The 15,645-nt window shown below is 39.2% G+C and overlaps 1 non-coding gene across 1 annotated transcript; it reads right to left on the reverse strand.

The window, feature by feature from the left end:
* Window positions 1-12,902: 12,902 nt before the first annotated feature.
* On the reverse strand, window positions 12,903-12,974 carry TRNAR-ACG (transfer RNA arginine (anticodon ACG)). The gene has a single exon. It is a non-coding gene; the product is annotated as a tRNA-Arg (tRNA).
* Between the last annotated feature and the right edge of the window lie 2,671 nt (window positions 12,975-15,645).

Below are 15,645 nucleotides of genomic sequence, written 5' to 3' on the forward strand. Positions count from 1 at the left end.
CTATGCCCCGACAAGTAATGCTGAAGAAGCTGAAGTGAATGGTTCTATGAAGACCTACAAGACCTTCTAGAACTAACATCCCCCCAAAATATCCTTTTCATTATAGGGGACTTGAATGCAAAAGTAGGAAGTCAAGAAATACCTGGAATAACAGACAAATTTGGCCTTGGAGTACGGAATGAAGCAGGGCAAAGGCTAACAGAGTTTTTCCAAGAGAATACACTGGTCATAGCAAACACCCTCTTCCAACAACACAAAAGAAGACACTACACATGGACATCACCAGATGGTCAACACCAAAATCAGATTGATTATATTCTTTCCAGCCAAGGGTGGAGAAGCTCTATACAGTCAGCAAAAGCAAGATTGGGAGTGGACTGTGGCTCAGATCATGAACTCCTTATTGCCACATTCAGATTTAAATTGAAGAAAGTAGGGAAAACCACTAGACCATTCAGGTATGACCTAAATCAAATCCCTTATGATTATACAGTGGAAGTGACAAATAGATTCAAGGGATTAGATCTGATAGACAGAGTGCCTGAAGAACTATGGCTGGAGGTTCATGACACTGTACAGGAGGCAGAGATCAAGACCATCCCCAAGGAAAAGAAATTCAAAAAGGCAAAATGGTTGTCTGAGGAGGCCTTGCAAGTAGCTAAGAAAAAAGAGAAGTGAAAGGCAAACGAGAAGATGAAAGATATACCTATTTGAATACAGAGTTCCAAAGAATAGCAAGAAGAGATAAGAAAGCCTTCCTCAAAGATCAGTGCAAGAACATAGAGGAAAACAATATAATGGGGAAGACTAGAAATCTCTTCAAGAAAATTAGAGATACAAAGGGAACATTTCATGCAAAGATGGGCTCAATAAAGGACAGAAATGGTATGGACCTAACAGAAGCAGATGATATTAAGAAGAGGTGGCAAGAATATACAGAAGAACTGTACAAAAAAGATTTTCACGACACAGATAATCACTCACCTAGAGCCAGACATCCTGGAATGAGAAGTCAAGTGGGCCTTAAGAAACATCACTATGAATGAACCTAGTGGAGGTGATGGAATTCCAGCTCAGCTATTTCAAATCCTAAAAGATGATGCTGTGAAAATGCTGCACTCAGTATGCCAGCAAATTTGGAAAACTCAGTAGTGGCCACAGGACTGGAAGATATCAGTTTTCATTCCAATCCCAAAGAAAGGCAATGCCAAATAATGTTCAAACTACTGCACAATTGCACTCATGTCACACACTAGTAAAGTGATACTCAAAATTCTCCAAGCCAGGCTTCAACAGTATGTGAACTGTGAACTCCCAGATGTTCAAGCTGGATTTAGATCTCTGGTTCCTCTGGCAGAGGAACCAGAGATCTAATTGCCAACATCTGTTGGATCATTGAAAAATCAAGAGAGTTCCAGAAAAACATCTATTTCTGCTTTATTGACTATGCCAAAACCTTTGACTGTGTGGATCACAACAAACTGTGCAAAATTCTTCAAGAGATTGGAATACCAGACCACCTGACCTGTCTTTTTAGAAATCTGTATGCAGGTCAAGAAGCAACAATTAGAACTGGACATGGAACAACAGACTGGTTCAAATCAGGAAAGGAGTATGTCTAGGCTGTATATTGTCTCTCTGCTTATTTAACTTATATGCTGAGTACATTATGAGAAATGCTGGACTGGATGAACCAGAAGCTGGAATCAAGCTTGCCAGGAGAAATATCAATAACCTCATATATGCAGATGACACCACCCTTATGGCAGAAAGTGAAGAAGAACTAAAGAGCCTCTTGATGAAAGTGAAAGAGGAGAGTGAAAAAGTTGGCTTGAAACTCAGCTTTCAGAAAACTAAGATCATGGCATCTGGTCCCATCACTTCATGGCAAAAGATGGGGAAACAGTGGAAACAGTGAAAGACTATTTTTGGGGGCTCTGAAATAACTTCAGCTGGTGACTGCAGCCATGAAATTAAAAGATGCTTGCTCCTTGAAAGAAAAGTTATGGCCATAATAGACAGATTATTAAAAAGCAGAAACATTGCTTTGCTAACAAAGTCCGTCTAGTCAGGGCTATGGTTTTTCCAGTGGTCATGTATGGATGTGAGAGTTGGACTATAAAGAAAGCTGAGTGCCGAAGAATTGACACTTTTTAACTGTGGTATTGGAGAAGACTCTCGAGAGTCCCTTGGACTGCAAGGAAATCCAACCAGTCAATCCTAAAGGAAATCAGTCCTGAATATTCATTGGAATGACTGATGCTGAAGCTGAAACTCCAGTACTTTGGCCACCTGATGGGAAGAACTGACTCACTAGAAAAGACCCTGATGCTGGGAAAGATTGAAGGCAGGAGAAGGATGAGATTGTTGGGTGGCATCATCGACTCAATGGACATGAGTTTGAGTAAACTCCAAGTGTTGGTGATGGACAGGGAGGCCTGGTGTGCTGAAGTCCATGGGGTCGCAAAGAGTCGGACATGACTGAGCTGAACTGAATTTATGAAAGTCTAATGACAAAAAATACCTTTATTTTCTCACCAAACAATACAATGGTTTAGAATATTTATTTCACCTCTCCTGAAACATTTTGCAGAAGTGAATTTTAAATCCATTTAATTTTTGAACCGTTTTCACTTTGATGTATCCAGTTCTTTGCTCTTCATCCCTTCTTCTGTCTTTAACCTTTCTCTGAGATCTTTTTCCTTCTTCCCCAAACAGATATTTACTAATTTTTTTGATGAGGTTCTGTTTGGCAAACTCTCCACTTGTATTTGTCTAATAATGTTTTCATGTCACTAACACTTTGAAAATATTTCCTGAGTACAAATTCTGCATGCATTTTATTTCCTTTGGGTGCTTTGAAGGGATCATTTCCCATCACCTTCTTCTCTTTGGTTGAGACTTCAGCTGTCATTAAAATTTTGCTCCCTGAAAGATATTCTTTCTTTTGTTCCTAGCTGGCTGCTTCTAAGATTTTTCTCTTTGCCTTTTGTATTTAGCATTTCCAACACAATGTGTCTATGTATAGATTTCTTTTATTCTCCAGTGGTTTCTTAGGATTCTTGAATTGATGAAGCAGTAACTTTTATCAGTTCTTGAAAATTTGCTGTCAATATCACATTAAAAATCATCTCTGTCCCATTTTCCTTTCTTTAATTTCAATTAAATAGAGTTTAGATGGGTCCATTCTATTTATTCTCAGTCTTCTGCCCTCATTTTTCCTATCTTCCTCATTTTGTTCTCTATATGCTTTTGATCCACATTGAATTTTAATACTTGTCTCTTCTAATGTGTTTATTGGCTTTCTTTTGTGTTCTTAATTTCAGTTTTAGTATTTTCAATTCCAGAATTTCAGTTTGGTTATTTTGCAAATCTTTAATGTTACTTGGTTCCAGTTTCTAGTCCCCATATTAAAAGCTTGGCTTCTCCTCTTTTGTGCAAAATAAGGCTAGTTGTTTTATCAGAATCTTGTCAGTTCAATATCTTACATCTTTTCTATCTGTTTCTATTCCTTGTCCACTCTCCTTTGCTACCACTGCCCATGGATTCTCACTCATGCTCCCTGCTTTCCTACATGACAATTTCCCTTTTGCTCTTTACAGACATTGATCACTTAAATGTTTGTAGGAATAGTTGGATGCTAGGGTCATGTTTTCATGCTCCTTAAAGATTTTGTCTTTTGTTTCTTCCAGAGACAAATATTTCATCTTGAAGTTAGAGATTCTATTTGGGGAAAGCAAGTTGAACGCAGTTTGTTGCCTTGTTTGCTCCTGATTTTCCGTTAGAGGAAGATGCAGACTGGGTAGCACTCCCCGGCGTGGGTGGAGTCTGCATTAAGGCCAGGCTTCCCTTCTGAGACCACTAGCAGGCAGTGTGCTGGGGTTCAGCATTGCAGGTCTTTCCTGTTGACCAGTCAAAGCTCTTAGGCTAAAAGCAACTCTGTGCAGTGATTTTGTCTCTCAGGTTCTGGAACTATATTTTAGACCAGTAGTTTTTCAGTATAATGCTAGCATTTGTTGCTTTTGAGATTACACGAACATTCCAACTTTCTGAGGTTGTGTGGTTGCCCTCAGTAGGGTTGGGGTTGGTGATGTAAGTAACTATTTTTCCACTACTGGGACATGCAGAATGACTGTCAATTTAAGGGAACCCCAGATTCTCCTTAAATGTATATTACTATGTGTACTTTCATAGTGAAATACTACTAAAAACACATTATAGTAGTATGTGTATTTAGTAGACGGCATCATTGACTCAATGAACATGAGTTTGAGCAAACTCCAGGAGACGGTGACAGACTGTGAGGCCTGGTGTGCTGCAGTCCGTGGGATCATAAAGAGTCAGAAATAACCAAGTGACTGAACAACAAAGTAGTGGAATAATAGGTAACTCAGATCATACACTGGTGGCTCAGCTGGTAAAGAGTCTGCCTGCAGTGAGGGAGACCCAAGTTCGATCCCTGGGTTGGGAAGATGCCCTGGAGAAGGAAATGGCAACCCATTCCAGTATTCTTGCTTGGAAAAATCCCATGGACGGAGGAACCTGGTGGACTATAGTCCATGGGATTGCAAAGAGTTGGACACGACTGAGCGGCTTCACCAGATCATATAAGTACACAACCTTATCTTTGCATTCTACAAGGTATCTCAATGAGTACTTGGTGGGAAAGTCATGGGAAAATGTAAGATGTGTGGAAGGAGAGTATCTGAAATTAAATTAAAAAAAAATTTAGCTTGGCTATGGAAAGGAGGACACTAGGGTGCCAACTAAACAAACAGTTCTTTAAAAAGAAATCTGTGCATCAGTGTCTCTATTGCTGTCTCGTATACAGGGTTATTGTTACCATCTTTTTAAATTCCATATATGTGCGTCAGTCTTTTGGACTCTGTGGGAGAGGGAGAGGGAGAGGGTGGGATGATTTGGGAGAATGGCATTGTAACATGTATAATATCATATATGAAACGAGTCGCCAGTCCAGGTTCGATGCATGATACTGGATGCTTGGGGCTGGTGCACTGGGACTACGCAGAGGGATGGTATGGGGAGGGAGGAGGGAGGAGGGAGGAGGGAGGAGGGTTCAGGATGGGGAACACATGTATACCTGTGGCGGATTCATTTTGATATATGGCAAAACCAATACAATTTGTAAAGTTAAAAAATAAAAGAAAAAAAAATCTGTGGTCTTTTTTGAAGAATGAAAATAGATATCTTGACTTCTCTGTCTACAACCACTTCTAACATAACTTAAGCAAGCTAAATAGAGGAAACAACCAAAATATGGGTATTAAATTAGGAATTTTGTCCCAAATTTAGAGTACTGAAATGCAGTCTTATATAAAAATGTGGAGAATATTAATTTGGCATTTGAATTTTGAAAATAAAATTTTGTTTTACTAGTTTTTTTTCTTTTACATGAAGTATGGAAATTCAAAAGTACAGAAATAATAGCACTTTCCCCCCCTGAGTTTCCAAAATTGTAGTCATTAAGAGCAATTGGATACGTAAGTTCTGTTCATTCACAACAGTCAAGGAAGCCCTGCCTCAGAGGGTTTTATATGGGACTGAGGAGCCACCTTCATAGCTGATTTATAGCACTCTATGTCAGTGCAGTGAACTTTATTTTTCATGGTAATTCATATCATACTGGCATCAGTAAGAGAGAAGACTACTCATCTCATGCCCACTGTTTTCTCTAGGTAGTCAGAGGGGAGGTCATTTACTGAACATGGGGAGGATGTTCAGTAAATGGGGGGAGTGAACTGGCACTTTCACCCCCATCCCTGTCAGTAGCGGTCACAAGGGAAACCCGGATTTCCATTCCTGCTGGCAGTCACCATGTGTACTTGCAACTCCTCACGGCCCTATCAGAGGAGATCCAGCAGAAAGGATCAGTATACAGGGGCTACCTCCTCAACCCTCGCTGTCTATGGAGGCCACTTATGAAGCAGCTGTAATGAGGCAGTCCTGCCCCATCAGTGGAGACTCTTAAGAGAGCTGGAACCATTTTCCCAACCAGCAGGAACAGGGAAACCTCCTCTGATGGATGCTAATTGAGGTCAAGTGAGCCATCCTAGACTTCTACCACCATCAGGCAATAAAATGGTAGTGCCAACCCTTTTTCTCTTAGAGAAGTTATAGAAAAAGTCAGTTAAAATAGATTTAAAGTAAGATTCAGAGTGGCATAATACTGGAAATGCTCAGTTTTCAATTAAAAATTATTCATAATATTAAGAACCAGGAAAATCTTTACTTGAATGAAAGAAATGCAGTAAAGAGAAATCAACACCAAGATGCCGAAGATATTAGAATGTTCTGACTGTAATTTTCAAGTAAATTCCATAAAAAATATTTGCTTGAAAATTCATAAATCATAAAAATGATTCAGTAAGCAATTAAGGACATGCTTGTCTGATGTAGTTGTAAAAATGTTTAAGGCTTTATTATAAACAGCATAGGATAGAGCATATGAAGAGAGTAAAGATTTCTATACTTCACTCAAACTGATAAATGCTGATATCAGTGAACTGTAACAAATTAGAGAGATAGACTATAATGCTTAGTGCATGATAAGTTGCTTCAGTGTGTCTGACTCTGCAGCCCTGTGGACTGTAGCCTGTCAGGCTCCTCTGTCCATGGGATTTTCCAGGCAAGAATACTGGAGTTGGTTGCCATGCCCTTCTCCAGGGGCTCTTCCTGACCCAGGGATCGAACCTGTGTCTCTTTATGTCTCCTGCATTGGCAGACAGGTTCTTTACCACTAGAACCACTTGGGAAGCTCTACAATGCCTAGAGTAACCATTAAAAAGCTATGTAAAGAAATACATTATAAAACAGTAGAGATACATACAAATGGATGGCATACTCCTTTTTTGAATTTTCAAGCAGTGCTTCATTTCCAACTTTAGCTGTATACTTTCTAAAACTCTAAAATGAGCAACATTTATGAGCCATTTAAAAATCTTGGTCATTTCAGTAGTTTAGGAATAGGGCTACATTTTTTCATTGCCAAGAAATCTTACAAGTGCACTTTAAAGTTGTCATTATTTTAAAATAGAAACAGATTAGAATGCTTATATCTTCAGTAGATAGAAGTATAAATCCAAATGTGACATTATGGAACTTGTCCATGTGATAAACACTTTACTTCATGCCATTCAAGAAGTATGCTCTACCATTTCTTCAAATAGTGCTTTGCCACTGAAAATTATATCAACATACAGTGTTGTTCAATCATCTTCCCTGTTTACACTAATCAGTTTCTTTTTTTTTTGTCTTAATTTATATATGAGAGAACAAAGGAAGGATCAGAAAAGAAGTGGAAAAAAACAGCCTGAGTCTATACAGGTAGTGCTCAATAAGTTCAGAATGCACATGTGGGTTTCCTGATTTTCAGTATAGATCTTATTATTATTATTATTATTATTTTTTGCCACACTGAACTGGCATGTGGGATCCCACTTCCCTGACCAGGGATTGAACTCATGCCTCCTGCAGTGGAAGTCTGGGGACTCCTTGGTGGTCCCATGGTTGACAGGTGGTTGAGATGTAAGAGACCCATGTCTGTTATGTCTCATGCTTTGAAGGTGGGTTCTTTACCACTAAAGCCACTTGAGAAACCACAAAACCTTGGTGGTCTAGTGGTAAAGGATCCACCTGCCAAGCTGGAGACGCAGGTACAATCCCTGGGTTGGGAAGATTCCCTGGAGAAAGAATTGGCAACCCACTCCAGTATTCTTGTCTGGAGAATCCCATGGAAAGAGGAGCCTGTTGGGCTACAGTCTCTGGGGTCACAAAAGGGATGGACATGAGTTAGTGACTAAACAGCAGCAAACAGCAACAGAAAGTCTAAGAGGATAAAAAAATGAAGAGAGACTGAGACACAAAAGGACTGCTTGAGAAGGTATAACATGTATATAGTTGAACATGAAGAAAATGAGGGGGGAGAAAAGTGCCAATCTTTAAACAGATAATGCATGAAAATGTATTGGAATCAATTCTTCTTGAACTTGTCCACTCCATTAGATGTTTGAAGTTATGACTTGCATTTGTTCATGACTGCTTATTGTAGTTTTAGTGTCTGCAGAATATGTGGCAGTTTTCTTCCTGAGCATGATTATTTTTATTTTTCTCTATTTTTTTTCTGGATAAAGCTTACCAAGGGTTATTAACTGATTACTCTTTAAAAGAACAGATACTGGGGTTTTTTTGGGGGTTTTTTTTTTGGTCATTTTTATCAATAGTTTTCTTTTTAATAATTTCTGTTCTTATGCTTATTATTTTTATCCTTTAATTTTCTTGGGTTAATGTTGCTGTTCCTTTCTAGTATATTAAAAGTTAATTTCATTTTTTCTAAGTTTACACATTTCCTCTAAACAGTTTTTGCTGTTCCTTACAAATTTTGCTATGTAGGTTTTGTGTGTGTGTGTTTGTGTGTGTGTGTGTTGACTGAAAATATTTTTAATTTCTAATTTGATTTCTTCATTGAACTATATGATATTTAAAACAGTATTCCTTAATTTTCAAACATACAAATATCTTCCTAGTTTTTAAAATTATGAATTTATAGCAGCACTGGTTGTATAAATTAGGATTGGACTCTAGATTGACTCATTGAAGAGGAAATTCACTAACAAAAGAGAAATGATCTTTAGAGGAGTCACTGGACTGCCTGCACTCCAGTTGGAAGCCTATCTTTATAAATTTGTGCCTTTGTAAAGGGATGTTATGTAACCACTCTGTGCTCCACCTCACTGTCATTTACCTTATACAGATGAGGTTCAATATCCAGGCGTTGGTGAAGAGGGAGCAGTGTTCAACTTCTCCCATGTGAAACACCCAAGCTCTTCATTACACACAAAACATATTCCTTACAAATTTTTATTGGAAGTTAGGCTTCCCAGGTGGCACTAGTGGTAAAGAACCTGCCTGCCAATGCAGGAGACATAAGAGATGTGGATTTGATCCCTGGGCTGGGAAGATTCCCTGGAGGAAGATATGGCAACCTACTCCAGTATTCTTGCCTATAGAATCCCACGGACAGAGAAGCCTGGTGGGCTTCGGTCCATAGGTTTCAAAAAGAGTCGTACAGGACTGAAGCGACTTAGCATGCACACATGAACGCACATAGGAGGTTGCTTGTTGTGGAATTTCCTAACAAAACACAATATTCTTTTTTGTCATTGTTTGTTTTTTTCTGATCTAATTTCCAGCTTCCTGGGAATTTGAATTTTCCCATAAAGCTGCTCTGAAGATACGTGTAATTAAAACAACAATATCAACAATAAAAGAAAAAAAAACAAAATAAAAGTGAAATCCTATCCCATTTTTCCTTTAGTACCTTTAGTCATAAGTTAAAAGCACTTTGAAGTCTGTGAGACTCCAACAATTAGATTTGTTTGGCAACCCTCTGCAGTGAGTTAATGATTTCTTTGGCATTTTCTGACACTTTTGACAGCAATTGCTTTCAAATTCCCCCATAAAGGTCTTGAGAAGACTTGGGACATTGTCATTTGAGATGATAACAGAATTATTTTAAGAGAAGAGCTGGATTGTGTTGTGAAAGTTTCTGAAAATGGAGTCCAGATGCTCAGCTATGGTTGAGCTCAAATCTGGGCTGCAAATGTGGAGGGAAGAACAGTCCCAGAAGTATCATGCTTCCCAACACCAGTGAGCTCCAAGATTTTAAAAGATAAAGGAAATTGAGAGGAACTTGAGTGAGGCAGCCAACCTCTCCACAAGACTGGAGACTGGAACTTGGCTGCAGAGAAGAGAGGTAGTAAGAGATTTTCACTATACATTTTCCTAGTGACAAAATTCAATCTCAACATCATCTTATTTTTTAATCAAAGTAATCTCATTTGTGTTGCTATGAATGTTTATACTAACATGCTATATATCATGTTTATATCAATAACAAAATTCAAATATTATTTAAACTCAATTCTAGAAAATTGTAAATGCATGAATATTAAAGAATAACATAGCTTACAAAAGATAAGTGATTATGCTTTGAATTTGGATATAAAAGATGTTTTTCTAATCATTAGTAGAGACCGGTCAAGACTGAATTTGAGTTACTTGTGTGATGCTCATCATAGGCTGTAGCAGATACACCTTAGAATTTAACAGCAAAGAAATTGGTTTCAACTCTATTTTAGCCACTTAAACCACTTGGCTTTGGAGAAACCTCTTGAAGCCTCAGTTTCCATTTTAGGAAAATAACACAAGCTACTCTGAACTCCATCTGTGCACAGCAGTGCCATGGGCAGCAGTGGATTAGCATCTTTGTCCAATGTTGGATAAGGCAAGATTACTAACGTATACTAGAGTTTGAGAGCCTGTGTATTTAGCAAGGACACATCAGATGCAGAAATAATAGGTTTTGATAAGTGAGATTAAAATAGGTAGTGCTTTATCCAGTTTTATGCTCAATTATATTTCAAAAGAATGATTCTTCCCTGACTAATGGTTCATCCACATGTCTGGACTAGAAGTCTGACTCCTCCCTTCATTGTGATTCTTCCCTCTCAACCCCAAATGAATCGACTCCCATTGATTCCATCTCAAGCCATCTCTCATACAACTCCACACTCATGGTTCATTTCTCACCTGGACTGTTGGAAAAGTGTTTTCCACTGCTCTCCCTGGTCCAGGATCTCCCTGTTCTTCTCTGTCTTCTGTTGTTTCTGTTCAGTCACTCATTTATGTACAACTCTTTGTGAGTCCCATGAACTAAAACACACCAGGGTTCCCTGTCCTTCACCATCTCCCAGAGCTTGATCAAACTCATGTCCACTGAGTCGGTGATGCCATCCAACCATCTCGTCCTCTGTTGTCACCTCCTTCTCCTGTCTTCAATCTTTCCCAGCATCAGGGTCTTTTCCAATGAGCCATCTCTTCACAACAGATGGCCAAAGTATTGGAGCTTCAGCTTCAACATCAGTCCTGCCAATGAATATTCAGGGCTGATCTTTAGGATTGACTGATTTGATCTCCTTGCAGTCCAAGAAACTCTCCAGAGTCTTATCCAACACCACAGTTCAAAAGCATCAATTTTTTGATGCTCAGCTTTCTTTATTATAGTCCAACTCTCACACCCATACATGACTATTGGAAAAACAATAGCATTGACTAGATGGACCTTTGTCGGCAAAGTAGTGTCTTTGATTTTTAATATGCTGTCTAGGTTGGTCATAGATTTTCTTCCAAGGAGCAAATGTCTTTTAATTTCATGGCTGCAGTCACCATCTGCAGTGATTTTAGAGCCCAAGAGAATAGTCTCTCACTGTTTCTCCATCTTTTTGCCATGAAGTGATGGGACTGGATGCCATGATCTTAGTTTTCTGAATGTTGAGTTTTAAGCCAACTTTTTCACTCTACTCTTCCACTTTCATCAAGAGGCTCTTTAGCTCCTCTTCACTTTCTACCATAAGGGTGGTGTCATCTGTGTATCTGAGGTTATTGATATTTCTCCCAGCAATCTTGATTCCAGTTTTGTGCTTCATCCAGCTCAGCATTTAGCATGATGTACTCTGCATGTAAGTTAAATAAACAGGGTGGCAATATACAACCTGTCTCTGTCTTCTACGGTAGAGTATATCCAGAGTGCTTGTACCTACTTCTTTTCCATATCTTCTCATTATTGACAACTAAGAGGAGAGTGAAAAAGTTGACTTAAAACTCAACATTCAGAAAACTAAGATCATGGCATCTGGTCCCATCACTTCATGGCAAATAGATGGGGAAACAGTGGAAACAGTGAGAGACTTTATTTTTGGGGGCTCCAAAATCACTGCAGATGGTGATTACAGCTATGAAATTAAAAGATGCTTACTCCTTGAAAGGGAAGTTATGACCAACCTAGACAGCATATTAAAAATCAGAGACATTACTTTGCCAACAAAGGTCTGTCTAGTCAAGGCTATGGTTTTTCCAGTAGTCATGTATGGATGTGAGAGTTGAACTATAAAGAAAGCTGAGTGCTGAATAATTGATGCTTTTGAACTGTGGTGGAGAAGACTCTGAGATTCCCTTGGACTGCAAGGAGATCCAAACAGTCCATGCTAAAGGAGATCAGTCCTGGGTGTTCATTGGAAGGAGTGATGTTGAAGCTGAAACTCCAATACTTTGGCTACCTCATGAAGAGTTTTGACTCATTTGAAAAGACCCTGATGCTGGAAAAGATTGAAGGCAGGAGGAGAAGGGATGACAGAGGATGAGATGGTTAGATGGCATCACCGACTTGATGGACATGAGTTTGGGTAAACTCTGGGAGTTGGTGGTGGACAGGGAGGCCTGGCGTGCTATAGTTGGTTGCAAAGAGTTGGACACAACTGAGTGACTGAACTGAATTGAAAGTCCAATTTCTTTATTTTTGCATGAAAGGCAAGTCACAGATTGGCTACATTCTGCCTGTCCAGTCTCATCTTTTGCCATTTTTTTTTTATGAAGATTAAGTGATTCTAGATGCAAAGGACCACACCCTAGTTTGCAACCACAAATCACTCTTTCATATTTATCTACATTGTGTATTTTGCTTCTTCTGTCAAAGTTCTGCCCATTCTTCAAAGTCATAGACAATATTTCACCTAAGAGCTTTCCGTATTGCACCAATTCAGAAATGATGTCTCCTTTTCTTACATTTTCAGAGGACTAAATATATCAGTTATGGTGGTACATTGGCTTGCCACTGCAAATTCACTATGGTGTGGTGCTAATCTTTGTGTCTTCACATCTTTTAAACGTGTAACCAAGGGTAGACAACAAGTAAGGGAAAGGGAAGTCGCTCAGTCGTGTCCGACTCTTTGCGACCCCATGGACTGTAGCCCACCAGGCTCCTCCATCCGTGGGATTTTCCAGGCAAGAGTACTGGAGTGGGATGCCATTTCCTTCTCCAGGAGATCTTCCTCACCCAGGAATCGAACCCGGGTCTCCTGCATCGTAGGCAGACGCTTTACCGTCTGAGCCACCAAGGAAGTCATTGTAACTACAATGTAAGACAACAAAGGTATATTTAAATTGAAGTTCATCTCATCTCCATTTCTACCTATATGGTCTAGAAAGAGAAAGCTTCAAGTTCATTTAGTTTACCAGGCATATTCTGATTTACCTGGCTCAATCAACAAGTGTGTTGCTTGTCCCTTTATCTTTTCTAATCCATTCAGGACTTGAGTAGGCAGTGGTAGGTATTAGAGGTTAATTAAATGATTTTGAGGAACATTATGGGGTATTATTCCAGAAATGCCCTGATACCTAACCTGCCATCCAATCACTGTCAACTTTGCCCCTACTTCTATGTGATTTTAAAAATAAAGAGTAATAGAAAACTAAAAACCTTGCAAAATTGTATTAATAACGCCTCATTTCCCCCATATTCCCTAATACAAGTTTTTGGTGGGAACTGAGTTGGAACACAGGGCTTCCTCTCCTAATTTAATTCTATTTTTTTTTAGGAATAATGCCTAGGTCTGGAAAGAGAGAGAGAAATTAAATCTTTTAAAAGGCTTTGAGTCTATTTCTTCACATAGCTATATGAAACAAGGGAGACATAAATGTTTCTGCTGAATGAAATAGAAATGTAAGTTAAATAGAAAGACAAACTATGAATCACTGTATTTTAATACATTAATTCTTCCAATTTAAGATTTCATCAGTGTAAATTTTCTTAAGGGCAAAAAAGAGTCAGGCAATGGAATGCAGGTCTTAGATAAAGCTTTGGGTCCAGCGGTTGATCGGGATCAGAGTTATGTTGGTTATAATGATGGGTCTGGGTTGTCAACAGCCTTAGAAGCAAGACAATAAGGCAGATCTGTGATTTACTGGTTGGGTTCAAGATGTGTATTTACTGGAGGGAGGCTGCTGCTTACAATCTGGGGTCATTAACCTGGTGACTTTCTGTGTTATGTTGTCATTGATTGATTAGATTAAGGGGTGTTGTCATTGATTGAGTAAACAGAATTAAAACCAGTTCTGGTGTTTACTTGTTACCATGGTTAAAAAACAATCAATTTCCCCCCACCCTCCTCAGAATGAGGGAGTTTTCAATTTTCACTATCATTATGTATACTTTATGATTATTATATATACTAAAATCTGCTTCCAGATTTTGACTTCTGTTTCCAGGAAGATGGTATAGATATTTTTTTCTCTGTTCTTTATCTTAACTACACTGAAAAGTCTGATGATTGCATGTAAAACAAGGATAGGAAGAATCTGAAAGTGGAAAGGAGAGAACAGACCATCCATGGACCTCAAAAACCAAGGAATGACACCATGGTGACATGGGTTTCCTTTTTGCTTCATATATCTCAGACTTGGAGTTTGAAGAAGCCAGAAACCCAAATACATCCTTTGGTACAGACCAAAAAAATTTCCAACAAAAATTTTCTTTACTAGCTGAAGGACCAGGAAAAGTATAGCCTAACAGAAATTATAAATTCAGAGGAAAAAAAGCCCCTTCAATAAATGCTGCTGGGAACTGGATCAGTTCAGTTCAGTTCAGTTCAGTCACTCAGTCGTGTCTGACTCTTTGCGACCCCATGAATCGCAGCACGCCAGGCCTCTCTGTCCATCACCAACTCCTGGAGTTCACTCAAACTCACGTCCATCGAGTCAGTGATGCCATCCAGCCATCTCATCCTCTGTCGTCCCCTTCTCCTCCTGCCCCCAATCCCTCCCAGCATCAGAGTCTTTTCCAATGAGTCAACTCTTTGCATGAGGTGGCCAAAGTACTGGAGTTTCAGCTTCAACATCATTCCTTCCAAAGAACACCCAAGACTGATCTCCTTCAGAATGGACTGGTTGGATCTCCTTGCAGTCCAAGGGACTCTAAAGAGTCTTCTCCAACACCACAGTTCAAAAGCATCAATTCTTCGGCACTCAGCTTTCTTCACAGTCCAACTCTCACGTTCATACATGACCACTGGAAAAACCATAGCCTTGACTAGACGGACCTTTGTTGGCAAAGTAATGTCTCTGCTTTTCAATATGCTATCTAGGTTGGTCATAACTCTCCTTAACTGAATAGCTACATTCAAAATAATCAAACTGCACTATTTTCTTACACCATTAAAAAAGAAAATTCAAATAGATTAAAGACTCACAAGTAAAACCTGAAATAATAAAAATTCTAGAAGAAAACATAGATAATGTTTTTTGATGTTATCACTTATATGTGGAATCTAAAAAATTAAAACAAACAAATGAATATAACAAACAGAAACAGGCTCAGAGGTATAGAGAACAAACTAGTGGTCACCAGTGTGGAGAGGGATGGGGGAAAGGACAAGATAGGGCTAGGGGATCAAGAAGTACAGTACAGTATATAGAAGACTGCTGCTGCTAAGTCACTTCAGTCTTGTCCAACTCTGTGCGACCCCATAGATGGCAGCCCACCAGGGTTCCCTGTCCCTGGGATTCTCCAGGCAAGAACACTGGGGTGGATTGCCATTTCCTTCTCCAATGCATAAAAGTGAAAAAGTGAAAGTGAAGTCGCTCAGTCATGTCCGACTCTTAGCGACCCCATGGACTGCAGCCTACCAGGCTCCTCCATCCATGGGGTTCTCCAGGCAAGAGTAGTGGAGTGGGTTACCATTGCCTTATATATAAAATAAATAAAATACAAGTATGTAATATATAATGTAGGGA

This window comes from Bos grunniens, chromosome 4 (genome assembly GCF_055505025.1).
Source record: "Bos grunniens cultivar Pamir isolate PY7600 chromosome 4, Bosgru_T2T1.0, whole genome shotgun sequence".
NCBI classification, from domain to species: domain Eukaryota; kingdom Metazoa; phylum Chordata; class Mammalia; order Artiodactyla; family Bovidae; genus Bos; species Bos grunniens.